Source organism: Pseudorca crassidens, chromosome 12 (assembly GCF_039906515.1).
Source record: "Pseudorca crassidens isolate mPseCra1 chromosome 12, mPseCra1.hap1, whole genome shotgun sequence".
NCBI classification, from domain to species: domain Eukaryota; kingdom Metazoa; phylum Chordata; class Mammalia; order Artiodactyla; family Delphinidae; genus Pseudorca; species Pseudorca crassidens.
The window spans coordinates 21,278,262-21,294,920 of NC_090307.1; the positions used below are offsets into that span (position 1 = coordinate 21,278,262).

The 16,659-nt window shown below is 38.1% G+C and overlaps 1 protein-coding gene across 1 annotated transcript in view; it reads right to left on the reverse strand.

Moving 5' to 3' along the window:
* LOC137204224 (netrin receptor DCC-like) overlaps positions 1–16,659 on the reverse strand; it is a 190,869-nt gene that overhangs the window by 141,153 nt on the left and 33,057 nt on the right. The gene's annotated exons all lie outside the window — the stretch shown is intronic.

Consider the following 16,659-nt stretch of genomic DNA (forward strand, 5'->3'; position numbering starts at 1 on the left):
GAAAGAGATTCAATGGCCCAGTTTCTAAATAGAATTTAGAAAGATGACCTCCAGACTTTTTATTTAATGAGGCCAGGATCACTTTCCATCCCCCCTCCCGAAACTAAACACACACACACACACACACATGCACCCACACACGCCAAGTTTAATATACTGGATAAAACATGGAAAACTAATATGTAGAAGACTTCACAGATATTCAAGACTAGGAGGACCTATGTTAGATATCACTGTGAAAATGTTGTTTTTTAATGTTATTTAATGTATATTTCTTACTGTTAATCCTCTTTTTTTTTTAAGATGGAAAGTTTTCAATTCATTTCACATACTTCAGAAAAGCACCATTTGTTTTACAACCAGAAAATTAGTTTGCTGCACCAGGCCCTCCAATACATTACTCATTTGATGATAACACTGATAATCTGTGAGTGTGTTTTTTCCCTCTCTCTAGAAAAGTCTAGTTTTTCCAAATCACTGGTTAGATAGTAAATATTAAGAATTGTTTTAAAGAAGAAAGACTTGAACATTTTAATGCCTGCCTGAAGTAAGGGAGAACCTTAAGAGTTCATTTCAAACCAGAGCTTAGCTTGCCAGGCAGAGAATGCAACAGTTCATGCTTTGGCCTTAACGGCAGCGGGCCCTGCTTTCAAAGGTCAAAATAATAATTGCTTTTGGACCCATTCCTTTCATCAAGTGTAGAAAAATTTCTTCATCTATATTCCATTTGGCCCCAAATAACTGAACTGGCTTATTTTTATAAATTTGTGAATCCAACCATAAATGTAATCAAGGAACGAGGGCCCACGGAAATCTCTAGCCCTGGCCTAGTGTTTTCAAAGTGATATGAAGTCCTGAGCTCCTGTAGGTGGGGGCAATTCAGCCCAGCGTGACGGGTGATCTGCATGTAAATAACCCAGCCACTCCAGCTTGCAAAGAGAGTAAGTTCTGTTGCTCCTTTGGCGGGCCCGTTGGCTCAGTGTGTACACTGACACAACATGCTTGACTTCTGAAAAACTGTAGCTTCCATTTAAAAAAAGGAATAAGAACATCCAAACCCATTTCTCAATGGCACACCCGATTTTAAAATATGCTGAAGCTAAGGCGGAGGTGAAATATCTTTTGAGTTTATTCTGTAGACAGAATTCCTTTTCTGCATTCTGTGGGCATGTGCAAGGTCTAATTCTCGGGAGAGTGCATTATGCAGTTGGCAGGCTGACACTTTTCTTTTAGATGTTAACTATCTCACACAGAAACAAAACTCAACTATTTAAAATTAATTTGCACTCGACATCATCTTTTAAAGGCATTAAGGAAAAAAGGGGGTTTTCACTTAAAAATTACTAAAATTTAGAAATAAAGCGTCACCAAGATTCAGTACAAATGCTACCAACTGGTACTACAGATAACTCTTTGGTAGGACATCATTTACATAGACATAAATACATAGTTATAATTATAAAGGGACATAGGATACCACTTTCCAGAGGGCTATCTACTTGTCTTTCTTTCCATAATAAACAACATAATATTTTCTTGTCTTTCTTTCCATAATAAACAATTTTGAATCTATCTTTAGGTTCACAATTTTCATTTTCAAAAGAAGAAGAAAACACATTGTAAAATTCCACTTGCAAGTTCGAGAAACCAAGAAAGCTTCAGAAAATTCAGAAATGTAGAACAATAAGAGAGAATGTGACTTTAATATAGTAAAGGCACGATCAAAACATCACTGGCAAGATTTAGTTAAGATCACAGAATAAACTGACAGAAATGAAGCAGCATGGCTCAAAAATTCATCAGTTAAAAATAAAAGACGGCAAAAGACCCAGCATTGCCAACACAGTATTGAAGAACAACATTGAACAACCGATGCTACCTGGCTTCAAGATTTACTGTAAAGCTACAGTAGTCAAGACAGTGTGGTATGGGTAAAAGAACAGACAAACAGATCACTGGAATGGAACAGAGAGCCCAGACATAGATCCACATAAATATATGTCAACTGATCTTCCTTTGAAAAGGAACAAAGGTAATACAATGGAGCAAAGTCTTTTCAACAAATGATGCTGGAACAACTCAACTGGACATTCACATGCAAAACAGTAAATCTACATACAGGGCTTACACCATTCACAAAAAGTAACTCAAAATGGATCACAGACCTAAATACAAAATGCAGAACATAAGACCCCTAGAGGATAATGTAGGAGAAAACCTAGGTGACCTTAGGCATGGCGACAGCTTTTAGCTACAACACTAACAGCATGATACATGAAAGAAATAACTGATAAGCTAGACGTCATTAAAATTAAAAACTTCTTCTTTGTGAAAGAAAATGCCAAGAGAATGAGAAGACAAGTCACTGACTAGATGAAAATACTTGCAAAACACATACGATAAAAGACTCTTAAAACTCAATACTAGGAAAATAAAACAACCTAATTTTAAAATGGGCCAGATACCTTAACAGACATCTCACCGAAGAAGATATACAGTTGTTAAATAAGCAAAAAGATGTTCCATGTCATATGTCATCAGAGAAATACAAATTAAAACAAGGATGAGATACCATTACACACCTAACAGAACGGTCAAAATCCAAAACGCTGACAGCACCAAATGTGAAATGACAGGAACTCTCATTCATTGCTGGCAGGGGCGGCGGGGCGGGGGGAAATGCAAAATGGTACGGCCACTTTGTTCTTACAAAACTAAACACACTCTTACCAATCCAGTAATCTCACCCCTTGGCATTTACTCAAAGGAGCTGAAAACTTATGTCCATACAAAAACCTGCACATCACGTTTACAGCAGCTTTATTCAGAATTGCCAAAACTTGGAAGCAAACAAGATGTCCTTCAATAGATGAATAGATAAATAAGCTGCCGTATGTCCAGACAATGGAATTTTAGTGCTAAAAATAAATGAGCTATCATGGAGAAAACTTGTATACATATTATCAAGTGAAGGAAGCCAGTCTGAAAAGGCTACATACAGTATAACCCCAACTACATGACATTCTAGAAACAGCAAAGGCAAAACTAGGGAGACAGTAAAAAGACCAATGGTTGCCGGGGGCTGGGGGCTGGGGTGCTGCAGGGATAAACAGGCAGAGCATAGAGGACGTTTAGGACAATGAAAATACTTTGTATGATACTATAATGATGACCGTATGTCATTATACATTTGACCAAACCCACAGAATGTACAGCACCAAGAATGAACCCTCATATAAAATATGGACTTTGGGCAATTATGATGGCAAATACAGGTTCACCAATTCCAACAAATGTGCAACTCTGGTGGGGGATGCTAATAATGGGGGAGGCTGTGCGTATATGGAGGCCGGGAATATATGGGAACTCTCTCTACCTTCCTCTCAGTTTTGCTGTGAACTTAAAACTGTTCTAAAATCATTAAGTCTTCAAAAATTAAGAAAGAAAAGAAAGTTGTTTGATTAGATTAAGTCAGCTTAATACCTCAGATTTACTATTAGTTTGCTATTAGGACAAGAAATGCATCTATTATTATTTCTAAATAAGATATGGATTTTGATAAAGATAAAGGCTTTTGCTTTGATAATTCTAAAAATAACCTACATTCCAAACTTTTCCTATTACAACATGTGTCATTCTGACATAAGGTAAACTTTTACTTCCATGTAATTAAAGAATAATAGGATCTATGGTATGTGAATTAGATCTCAGTAAAACTGTTGCTAAAAACAAATAAATAAACAGGGGGAAAGAAGAAGAACAGGGTCTGTTTTTCTAGGAAAAATAAATCAGGACTAATGAAAATCAATATGTGAAGGTAAGCCTATGAGATTTCCAAAAGGGAACTGTATGAGGGAAATTACATGTTTTATAAATTATCATGTTAATCATTCAACTACTCGAAGCCTCTCATTGGTATTGAATGGAATTAAATAAACGGAATTAATAAATTATATCTGACTATGTAAAAATGAATCTTACATCTTACTATGTAAAGATGAATGTTACATATCTGTAGTTTATTAACGGAGCAGCCTCTGAATAAAAGATTCCAACTCACTAAATTTTCACACCATATAAATATTTTAAATACAATAAAATATACATCAACCTTCTCTTTTACATTATTTTCACATAAGCATTCAGGGATGTGTTATTTGGTGGGTTCAGTTTAATTTTTAAAATATATTTTAATGGGCTTTTTTTGAGTCACTGGAGCCCTGGAGACTCATTTAAAAGAAAATTTCTTGAATACTGGACCTGCATATTATTGATTTTATGAATCAGTCACGAGCAAGAATGAAAGGGGATACCTTTTTAGGGGATTTTTGAAATAAATCACTAATTTCAATTTTGAAAATAAGCGACAAGTCCTGTAAATAATGACAAGTGTTATGCACAGTAGTTATACAATTGTATGCTAAAAGCTAAAATAGTTTTCAAGGTAGTACAAAAAGAGTAAGTCATTACATTCTGTTGCTTTATTCTGTTTTCACTGCCCAGTGATCTTTTGAATGTGCCTATAATGGGAAGTGGTGATACTGTGATTTATAAGAAATATATATTTGATCATTCAGATATATATTTCTCATATATATTTGGTCTTTGTCCATAGGTCGTGGCTCACGACTCCCAAAATCCTTGCAATTTCCTAAGTGATGAGAGTGATAAAGGCGTCTTTGGTTAGGTGAATGACGTGACTTCTTTTGGAAGCACTTAAGAATGAGGGCTGGTTGCCAAGAACATCAACCATGTGATCAGACGGTTGGAACCTTCAGTCCCATCCGTGACCTCTGGGGAGGGAAGAGGGGCTGGAGATTGAGTTCACTCACCAATGGTCTATGATTTTATCAGTCATGCTTACGTAAGGAAGCTTCCACAAAAACCTGAAAGGACAGGGTTTTGGGTTGATGAGCACGTGGAGATCTGGGGTGCGTGACATGCCCGGAGAGAACATGGAAGCTCTGCACCCTTTCCCCATCCCTTGCCCTGTGTGTCTCTTCCATCTGGCTATTCCTCAGATATATCCTTTTATAATAAACCAGTGATAACCAGTAAGTAACATGTTTCTCTGAGTTCTCTGAGCCGTTCTAGTAGATTAGTCGAAGCTGAGGAGAGAGTCTTGGGAACCTCTAATTTATAGCCAATCCGTTAGAAGCACAGGTAACAATCTGGGCTCATGACTGGCATCTGAAGGCGGGGAGCACAGACTTGTAGGACTAAACCGTTAACCTATGGAATCTGATGCTACCTTCGGGAGGACAGTGGAAGAATTGCGCTGAATTCTCAGACACTCTTGCTGATGTATGAGAACTGCTTGTTGGTGTGGGGGAAGCCCTCCACCACATGTTGGAAATTGGGTGCTCAGAACAACAAAAAGAGAAGTGAAACAGACTTCTTCTCATACTTTCAAGGGTGCCCGACTAAATTCTAATAAATGTGTCTCAAACTCCTTGTCTTTATCTGAGGATAGCTGAATTCTAAATTCTAATAAATGTGTCTCAAACTCCTTGTCTTTATCTGAGGGTAGCTGAATCGTAGAGTTTATAGATTATTCTCATCTATCCATTACATTGTTCAGATACCTATGATGCAATCACTGTGAACCATCCCCCTCCCCGCCCCTCCCCCCAATACATGATGCAGCAGCACTGGGGTTGAGAATAAAGCCAGACCTGGTTCTAAATTCAGATGCTGCCATTTACTAAATGGATGACTGGCAAGTTATTTCATCACTTTAAACTGCATTTTCTTCAACTGTACAACAGAACCTCTTCTCATGGTGGTGTTGTGAGGATTGAATGGTGGGAAAAAAAAATGAACCAAAAGTACTTAGCAGAGAGAGCATTCACTAAGTGTTCCTTTTTATTGACATTTTTCACATTATGCCAAGGAGTTGACTGCTATAGGAAAATGAGCTGTTAGCGTAAAACCAACATTATTTTCCTTTCTCCAAAGTTAGCAGCATCTTAATGTTCTAAAAATATTTCAAATACATTTTTGGTATAACATCACCTAGATATAAGCCAAGGTTTTATTTATTTGGGGGAAATTGTTTTCTGTAGTGGCTTCTAAATGCATGTTTAGAGTCACTCTGTGCAGGTCAAAAGCAACAGTGAAAACCATATCCTGTGTCCGATCAGACCAATATGCAGGCTAGGATGAAATAGGTGCTTTCTTCTTTTTCCTCCTCTTAACACAGCTCTCATTTCCTGGTAGATCAGTGAGACAATGAAGCACTCGAGAAAATTTTCAGCAATTGAAACTATAATTGCAAAACAACTAAAATGTCTAAAGTGGTTGTTACTTGGCTGAATTTCCCTTTTTCTCATTTCTTTTCAGATTTGTTATCCTTAGAGGTTCTACTATATATATATATATATATATATATATATATATATATATATATAGTTATTCAATTAATTCCAATAGGGTTAGAGGTTCGCAGAGAATATTTAGAAAATGAGCATACATTCATTCTGTCAATATAAATGCTTGGAATTAAGACTGAGGATCTAAACAGCATGAGAGGAATTTTCTTCTTCCTCTTTTAAAAGCAATTTACAAAAGATTTTGTACTGTCAAAAGGCAGACTAATAAGCCCAGACTGTGAAATCCTCGTTTATGAGAAAAGCAGAGATATCAGAGTGGACATTTTTCTGAGGTGCCGTATGTAACTTGAAGGATAGAGAAATCAAACCCACAACTGGTAGCCTCTTTAGATTTATACTTTTTTCTAAAACCTGGACCAAAGTGGCAAAGATCCTGTTGTGTTTCCCTGGTCAGGCTTGGAAATCCCCAAAGGTTTAAAACTTGCTGACTGCTAAGTTATCTGATTTCACTTAACCTCCAATCCACTTCTGTGCTAAAGAATGGTCTTTAAATGCATCTGCATAATACAGAGAAGAGAGAAAATGCCAGCTGTGGACTTCACGCATCTGTCTACATATCTAACCACTGATGGTATTGACATGACAATTAACGAAGCTGTGCCAATTCAGCTGAAAAATTAGGGAGCTACAAGTCACTTCTATTCCAGAATTACTTTTTAATCATTTAATTATTCTTTTCCTAATTCAGGAATGGTGAGCGTAGGTGGACATCTCTTCTAAGTATGTAAATTGTGATTATAATAATTAAAGGAAAAATGGTTCAAACTTTTCATTCATATAAGAATGACTTTTTTACTTGCCAAGTATGAGCATATCTCAACATTTTCAATAGTTTACGATGCTGATTTCCTTAAAGTTCTATCTAGAAATAAATTAACAAATGCATATACCAATAAAACAAGAATTCTGCTTCCTGTAGTGGTGGACTAGATAATTCAGAACAATCTTCCGACTGAGAATCTCTATCAAAAAAAGAATACAGCTTAAAAACGACTCTGCCTGAAGGCAATGAAAAGGTAAAAAAAAGAATGAAGAATTCCTAGGAAATAGGAAAAAAAAATAGGCAAAGGGAAGTGATGATCCTAGAATTTAGGGCCCATTTTACTCCAAGAGACTGGTTCTTTTCAATGTGAAGAGACTGAGAGGCCCTGAGGGTGATCCTGCAGTGGACAGCCTTGATGGACAAAGGCTACAAGGATGTGTGTCTAAGACCAGTGAACAGACTGTTGGGGGAGCCCTGGTAAACCTGCTACTTTGGGACTATAGACAAATAGATATAGATATATAGATATAGATATATATGTATAGATATAGATGCTATAGTCAATGAGCAAGGGTAAACCAGAAGTATGCAGAAGTATGTATTGAAGTTCAGTGTTTAGTTATCTCAGTCTCTGCTGAAATGGCTCTTATAGCAGAAGCAATGTGAATTCTCTTTGGAGAAAGATAACATCTTCCTAGGTCTCAATGTGCTTTCTTAAACATTTTTGCAGATATGATGTCCAGTTCACCATAAGAGCATTCAGCAAAGTATGGTCAGAAGAAACTGACATTTATTTAATAAAAGTTACTTACTAAAAGGCTGCAAGATGCATTACACTGATTAGTTAAATGTTAAAAGCTTTTACCTTGCTACTGAAACAAGGCAAGACGTCCTGTATTGTCCTTCCTATACGATGCTATTCTGCACAGTTACTAGACTTTGGCATTATTGGCATTAGAGGTCTGGCAGTCTTTGTTGTGGAGGGTTGTCCTCTGCATTGCAGATATTTAGCAACATACCTAGCTTCTATCCCTAGATGCTGGTAGGATCTTTCAGTCGTGAAAACCAAAAATGTCTACACATTGTCAAATCTCTTCTGGGGGCTAAATTGCCCTGAGTTGAGAACTAGTGCTCTACGGGAAGGTCCAGCTGCTAAAATAAGGCAAAAAGAGAGAACGAGACAAAGAAAGAGAGAGAAAAAGAAAGGAAGGAGGGAACGAGGGAGGGAGGGAGAGAGGAAGGAAGGAAGGAAGGAAGGAGGGAAGGAAGGAAAAGGAAAGGAAATAAGGGAAGAAGGGGAGAGAGGGGGAGGGATAAGGGAAGAGGGGAGAGAGAGGGGGAGAGAGAGAGAGAGAGAGAGTGTGCAAGCGCACGAGCTTGAAAACTCCAGAATAAATTTAATGCAGGATGGGCAAGACTTCTACACAGAAAACTATAAAACATTTAGAAAATGTAAAGAAGAGCTAGTAAATATTAAAGTCTTAGAACACTTAAGTGCTCTACATTGTGAAAATCAGCTTACTAAATATTGTATCAAGTACTGGAATATTTGAAAATTGAGTACTGTAAAGTACTGAAATACTCTACACTAAAATATCATGTCTCCTCAAATTGATCAATAGATTCAATACACAAAGACAACCAATGAATGTAAAAATGGAGAAAGGGTCTAAATAGTCATATCAAGAAAGACACCAAATGGTCAATAAATATATAAAACGGTGGCTGCCCTCATTAGTTACCAAGGAAATGCATATTGAAACTCGAATGAAATAAAACCAGTACCTACCCATAAGAAAAGCTAAAATTAAAATGACTGAAAGTGTTTACTAGAATGCAGAGTAACAGCAACTCTCATAAACACTGGGTGAGAGTATAAATTGATAAAACCACTTTGGCAAACAGGCTGACTTTATCTACTGAGGCTGAAAATGTACAATTCCACATCTAGATATATACCCAACAGGTAAGCATGTGCTTGTGAATCGAAACAGACATGTCCAAGTTTGTCCAAGAACATAAGAGCCAGAAACAGGAAATAATCCAAATATTTGTCATCGCTAGAATGGATAAGTAAATTATGGTATCTTGATACCATGGAACACTAAATATGAATAAAATGAGCAAACTACAGCTATGCAAAAACATGGATGACTCTTCTAAACATAACACCCAGAGAAAAGGCTACACACAAGAGGATACATACTGTGTGACTCCATTTATATATAGCTCAAAAACAAGAACTAAACTATAACATTTGGAGACGCTTGCTTAGGAAGTAAAACTCTAATGAAAAGTAAGGAAGTGGTTTCAGTACAATTCAAGATAGTGTCTTCCTTTGGTGGGACACAGAGGTAAGCAACTAGGAAAGTCATGATGGGGCTCCTTGGGCAGCTGGTGATCTATTCCTTGAACTGAAGGAGTCAAATGCAAATACATTGAGCTGCTCGGGGTGTGTATGTGTGCACGTGTACGTGAGCACGGTTCTGTGCGAATCTTTATTTCACTATAGAAGAGATATAAAATAAAGCAGATAAGCAAAATGCCATGGCTATAAAGTTTCTAAATCTCTGAAAATTACTTTGAGTTTTACACTTAAAGTTAATTTCTTTTGCTTTGATGCATTACTCCTTTAATGATTATCTACTTGAGGATAGTAAGGGGAAAAAAAACCAGATAAGAAGTGACAGGGGATAGTATGATTAATATAAATAAGCAACCCGAAACAAAAATAAAAAATATCAAACCCAGAAATAAAAGATTAAATAAAACAACAGGTTAAACACACGTTAGGCATAAATAAATAATAGGAAAATCATAACCCTCACTCCTACCTAGATTATTTTCTTCCAAGTCTACCTACCTGAGCATGAGCCACCATCTAAAACTTTATGGCATCATGAGCCAGAAAGTCTCTCTTAAATCATGAATATTCATCTTTGGGAAGTAACACACACTCACCTATAAACTCTTTAATTTCTTTATCATATTAGCTAGTCAACTAGCAACACCTACTAAGGAAGTTCTGATTGAGAAGGAAAAGACAAACTTTAGTATAAGCTCTTTGAGGTTAGGAATCATGTCTTCCCTTTTGTCCTCCAGGTTTCCATCTTGGATTACAGTGTGAAGCAAAGATTGTAAGGGTAAGAGGGTATCAAATCCAATTCTGCTCTCTCTAGGATAGTCATTTAAACTTTTCCAGACTAGAGTTCAGTGTTGAACAAAAGGTCTTTTTAGACAGGCCAGGACAATGGGGCCATTTTAAGAGCACACAAGATGGTAGAAGTGGGCTGAAAGAGTCTTCTATCATACAAGACGTTTAGCAGGTAAATGGCTCTCTGTGGTTGTTCTTCAACATGCCTTAGTATCTCCTTCTGTTCTTGGCACAACCTTTTATCTTTTTTCAAGGTTGGAGACTTTTTCTTTTACATTCAGAGCAAAGCCTGAAGTAGGTCTTCACTAGACGTTCTAGAATAATTACTTCCTCTTGACTACCAGGTGGCCAACCCGTATAAGACTTACATTCAAGTCAACACCCACAGAACAGATTCTTAAAATAAATGAAAGTACATCCCAGCCTTGGAGACGATGATGTGTCCAGAGTCCCAGCTAACAGTGAGATGCCAGTACCAGGCAAGCAAATGTGTCCAGTGAGCAGGCAAGAAGCCGGCACATGGCGGACGTTAGGAGCGGGACATTTCACTCTGTATTTTGCAGATGGCAAAATGTGCTAAGAAGCTATATGTCCTGATCTAAGAACCTAGCTTAGGCCGCAATGGAAAATAAGACACTTCCTTTGAGTTTTAACCCATCAAGCCCAACTGCCAAAAAGTTCAATAGAGAGAAATAGAAAATAATCTAATCTGTCAGGGATTTTAATAGCTTCCCTTAAGCGATATCTGAGGGCTCTGATATACCCATGAAACCGCCACAGTCAAATAAAATAAAATTGACAATTGAGGAAAGCCAGGCTAGAGTTTCAAACAGCCATTCTGCCTCTGCTTCTAAGATTCCCCTCTCATCTCAGGTCATAGGGAGGTGTGAAAGAAGGCAAGCAGACAAAATGCCTCAGGCAGCCCTCGCAAATAAAGAGGGACTAAAGAGGACATTCAAAAGTTGGTCACTTCATGACCTTTTTTTTTTTTTTCCTTAGATTCCATATATATGTGTTAGCATACGGTATTTGTTTTTCTCTTTCTGACTTACTTCACTCTGTATGACAGACTCTAGGTCCATCCACCTCACTACAAATATCTCAATTTTGTTTCTTTTTATGGCCGAGTAATATTCCATTGTATATATGTGCCAAAAAAAAAAGGTCATGAAGAACCTAGGGGTAAGATGGGAATAAAGACACAGACCTACTAGAGAATGGACTTGAGGATATGGGGAGGGGAAACAGTAAGCTGTGACAAGGTGAGACAGTGGCATGGACATATATACACTACCAAACGTAAAACAGATAGCTAGTGGGAAGCAGCCGCATAGCACAGGGAGATCAGCTCCGTGTTTTGTGACCACCTAGAGGGGTGGGATAGAGAGGGTGGGAGGGAGGGAGACACAAGAGGAAAGAGATATGGGAACATAAGTATAACTGATTCACTTTGTTATAAAGCAGAAACTAACACACCATTGTAAAGCAATTATACTCCAATAAAGATGTTAAAAAAAAAGAAAAAAAAGTTGGTCACACTAGAATGGTTCTTTCAGGCAGTCGTGATGGCAGAAAGCGAGGCTGTGAGAGCACAAATTGTCAGAGCCTGGTAAGAAAACAACCTATTACCTGCAAAAAATGCAGTTTATTTCCCAGGCCCTGGAAACACCTTATAAAAATGGGATGTACAGGAGGAAGGGGAGCAGAAAAGGTGGATGAAATCAGGTAACTTACTTTATAAGATGCATAGCTTGTCATGGTTTTGATGAAGTTAGAGTATAAATAATTTCACAACCCTAAAATAATCCACTTATCACAAATATGAGTATTTATCTCTTTTAAGTTGGACCTTAACTGTGTAGTCTGAAATCTGATTATTTAACTACACACGAATAAATAAACACACATATCCTTTCCTGGTACTAGGGCCCATGACAAAGCCAGGGACATAAGACAGAAGCAAAATTTGTAGATTTTGAGCTGGATATTCTGGGAATAGAATCTTTTTTTTTTTTAATAAATTTATTTATTTATTTTTGGCTGAGTTGGGTTTTCGTTGCTGCATGTGGGCTTTCTCTAGTTGCGGCGAGCGGGGCTTACTCTTCGTTGCAGCGTGCGGGCTTCTCATTGCTGTGGCTTCTCTTACTGAGGAGCATGAGCTCTAGGTGCACGGGCTGCAGTAGTTGTGGCGCGCAGGTGTATGGGCTTAGCTGCTCTGCGGCATGTGGGATCTTCCCAGACCAGGGCTCAAACCTGTGTCCCCTGCATTGGCAGGCGGATTCTTAACCACTGCGCCACCGGAGAAGCCCCTGGGGATAGGATCTTTAGACACAGATAAACTCAGAAAACAAGTGGCCCTTGGAGTAGCATGAGAACTTTTACATTTTCAGTTGCCAATAACAGTAGCTTCCAGCTCCTGGAATCAAATCCAAGCACCCCAGAAATGTACCTGGCTTTCTTTACTAAGGAAGTTCAAACTGCTTGTTACGGAACTTCTTCTGTGGCAGGAAATGGCATCAGAGGGGACCCATTTCCCTCATACATAAAACATTTCAGTTGCAGCTTCTTCTCACTCTATTTCTCTAAGATCTGGAATTCTAAGAATGCCAGTTAATACATGAACACATTTAATTTACAGTCTCCAAATGATACCATTTCTTAGCACAGTATTTAAAATTATGATTGCTAACCCATTAAATGCATGCATGAAAACCAGAATTCATTTACATAATCATAGATGGGAATTAATTTATCTGTCCTTTGTCTACTCCCATGTGGTGTATTCATTTTGTGTGAGAAGGTTAAATTGAATTTTCATAGAACATCCCTAGGAGGTTTCACAAACAGGAGCTCTAAATGATAAATAACCTACTTCTACCTGTGAAACACTCAGGCCCCAGGTAGCATGATGACTTAAAAGCAGTGGACTGCGAGACAAAAGAGAAGGTTCTAGAACAAACTGCATCTCACTCACTTGTTAATTAGTTCCTAACTCTGGACTGCTATGTGACCTTCAAGGATACTTCTACTTCTCACATACTCAAATACTATGTAGACTGGTAGAAACATTGCTCCAGTGATGCATGTTCTCTTTACAGGATCCCCAGAAAATCAAGTAGGCATGCCTAAAAAAAAAATATCTGAGAAATAATGTAACCCAGAGTCTAAGTTCTATGGCTTTTACAGGACATAAGTGCCTATTCTGTATCTGCAGCTCTTCTAGATTGGTACCGTGCTGAGCCACACTGGAGCCTGAAGCCAGAGAAAAAAATTGGTAAAACCAATTGACTTTATTTAAAATTGTGATATCTTGCTTGTCATGGGTTTTATTGCATTAATTTTGATATAAAAAAATTATTGCATTAAAATACTGCCTGGATTACTAAGTGCTTTGGAGTCCAGGCAAGAGCCTTACCTTCCTCATCCTAGTTCCAGCCCTGTTCCTAGATCATTCCTCTAAGCCCACATGCATTGGTCCAGTTGATGCAGAGGCAAATAAATCAACACCCTCACACGTTTAACATTCCCCTATTTGAGGATATTTGGGTTCAAACTGTGGCAGAGGAAATGAGCTACTTAATAAGCATTTGGTCAGAACCTACTGTCTTTTAATACCGTTCAAGGAGTAGTAGGAGATATAACTTCTCTAACGCAGAAGACGGATAATCCTTTCATTCTATGAAAGCACACCAGAAGTGATTTTGGGGACAGCTGATTTATGATTAGTTATGAGAATACAACTTTACCACAACTATTGGCTTCAGATTTGCATAGAGAGTCATGGCATATTATTTTAATTATGTGTGACTATTTTGGTTTATTTCAAGGAAAAGATATTCACCCTAAACAGACACCAAATATACTGCTTTAGATCATACCTCGGTTTCCACTCCCTCATGGTCCCTCTTCTTTCCTGAATCCTTTCGAATGCCCTCAAGGTTCTGCTATCATGGACTGCAGAGGGTGTGTAGCTTGGTTCCATCTCTCACTGGCAGAATCTTGGTCTGCGTTTCTAGTTCAGGTTATGATCACATACTTATTTCAGGCTCTATGTCTCTTGTGTTCTTGTATTCAGCATGGTGATGAGCCCAGATTATTTCTCAGTTAAGAAATCGATGAATGAATGAATGAATACATGAGTGAATGAATGAATAAATAAGAAGATAATTTACAAAACTGTGAGCAAATCATCCCTAAGTAACTAACCCTAAGCATTACACGCTTTTCAAAATTCTCTCCAAAATTTAATTTTCTCCTTGAGTAGTAAGGATAAAACAAAATAATCCAGGCAATTTAGGAAATATGTAGATAACTTGGGAAAATATTACAGAAAGGCAGCCTTACAGTTTATGATTTGAAACCCTAAGGGGATCTTCATGGAATCCTTGGGTGTTGTGTACTATAATAATCCATTCTGAAGACCCTAAAGCAGACTAAAGAGTCTAAGAACCTGGAACAGGAAACAGGTTAAAGTGTACATGAAAATTATTATTTGGGTCAGCAGTGAATGGATTAATCTGGTGCCCATATGCCCATCGCACTGAATAAGCCAGGAAAATAGACACGGTTTGACCTTTAGATTTCATTGCACCATAATTAACTTTAAAAATCAGCTAAGCAGACTGTCTAAGGGAGGAAAGCTTACTCACTCACAAGGATACAGCTTGAATATTAAGCTAGAAGCACACACACTTTTAAAAATTAGGCAGAGGTCTTTTAATATGATGTACAGAGAGCTTTGTAGAGTTTGAAAATGGATTTCACAAAATTACCAAATCTCAGACTCTCTAAGGAATAAAAATACATGGGATGATCACTCATATCGCTTAAAAATGCTTTTGAAAATAGCAATGTGTCCCTAAAAATGGCTTATAACAACCAGCTCACTTTAAAAGATATCATAAACTTTACATAGATATATATTTTAATGAAGTAGAAAAGAACTCACTAAATAGAATTACTCTGAAAAAAGGAAGCTGCCTAGTTACAATCATTCTATTTTTTGTCTGGGTTTCCAATAAGAGCATTAGGATCTGACTTTACGATGAAACAGTTTCAGAGTCATAGGCCAATTCCACAATTTGCGCAGCCTTCGGTGATAATGAGCACGGCCTCTATTAATGCAAAAATGTACAAATCAAGGTGTGGGAGTCTTTAAACTCTCCTGAGAGATCCACCTTAATGCAGGACCTGCCTAAATCCCTGAGTCTGTCATTCCCTGAAAGCAGAGGAGATATGCCCTTTTCATTCCCTACTCCTGGAGTAATTACAGCCTCAGGTAGTGGGTCAGTGGGGCACCTGGGACTTCTACATGCCAAGAGGAGAAAAATCAATGTCAGCACTAAAGTAAACAGCACAGTGGTCATGTCAAGAGGCACTTCCTCTTGTCCTAGGGAATCACCAGGACCCTGACAGCATTTCTAGTAAAAACAGTGTCTTAGCATCAAAACTCCATATTTTATCCCCATCCCCAGGATGGCTATAGAACAAAGGACAACAAACATTTCAGTAAACTGTGAGTTGTCTTCTATGTTTTCTTGGTTAAGAGGCCATATGGGAAGTCAACTATTTTGAACAAATACCTCTGTGTACTTATTGTTCCCAGTATGCTGGTGTGCGACTAGCACTCCAGAGAATTCTTTATGCAAAGATCACCTTGCCCATTTTTTCAGACCTAGTAAGATTTTGAGTTAGCATCACTGTTAAAGGGCCCCAAGGTCTACGGATTTAGCAGCTATCTAATGCCTCTCATTTTGCTCCATGCAGTATTTCATGGCTCAGTCCCAAGAGTTAATGTAACTGGCTCTTTGAGTCAGTCCCTATTTATCTCCTTGATTTTGTGACACCACAGCTTCCTTTGGCATCATGAATGAGCACACTGCCAAGTGCACGTACCAGTGTGTGGGTCCTCCAGTACTCCTCCAAGGAGAGGACAGATATGTCATCCATCCTTAGTGTTCAGAATTGACCTTGGGCTCCGATGTTTTGACTAGCTGGAAGGAGATGCCTCTTTGAGACAATTTCAAGATTATAACTGTTCCCACTTTAATTTGTTTCTGCTACGTCTTACCTGTAAAGCAAAATTACACTGCTGTCAGGGAAGTCAAGAAGGCAGCCACGCAAGCAATTGTTAATCGTGTAGAAGAGGATTACGGAGAACAGGGCTATGGGATAAATGGATACATCTCCTCCACCACCAGCATAGTACTGACATCCACTACGTCAAAAGTGAATCCTGAGAACATTCTCTGCGTGGACATTTCACGATGCCAGAGATAAAAGGATGGTAGCCATCTCCCTATTTTAAAATAGGCACTCCCCATTTCCCCTGCCATTGTTTGCAATCTCTT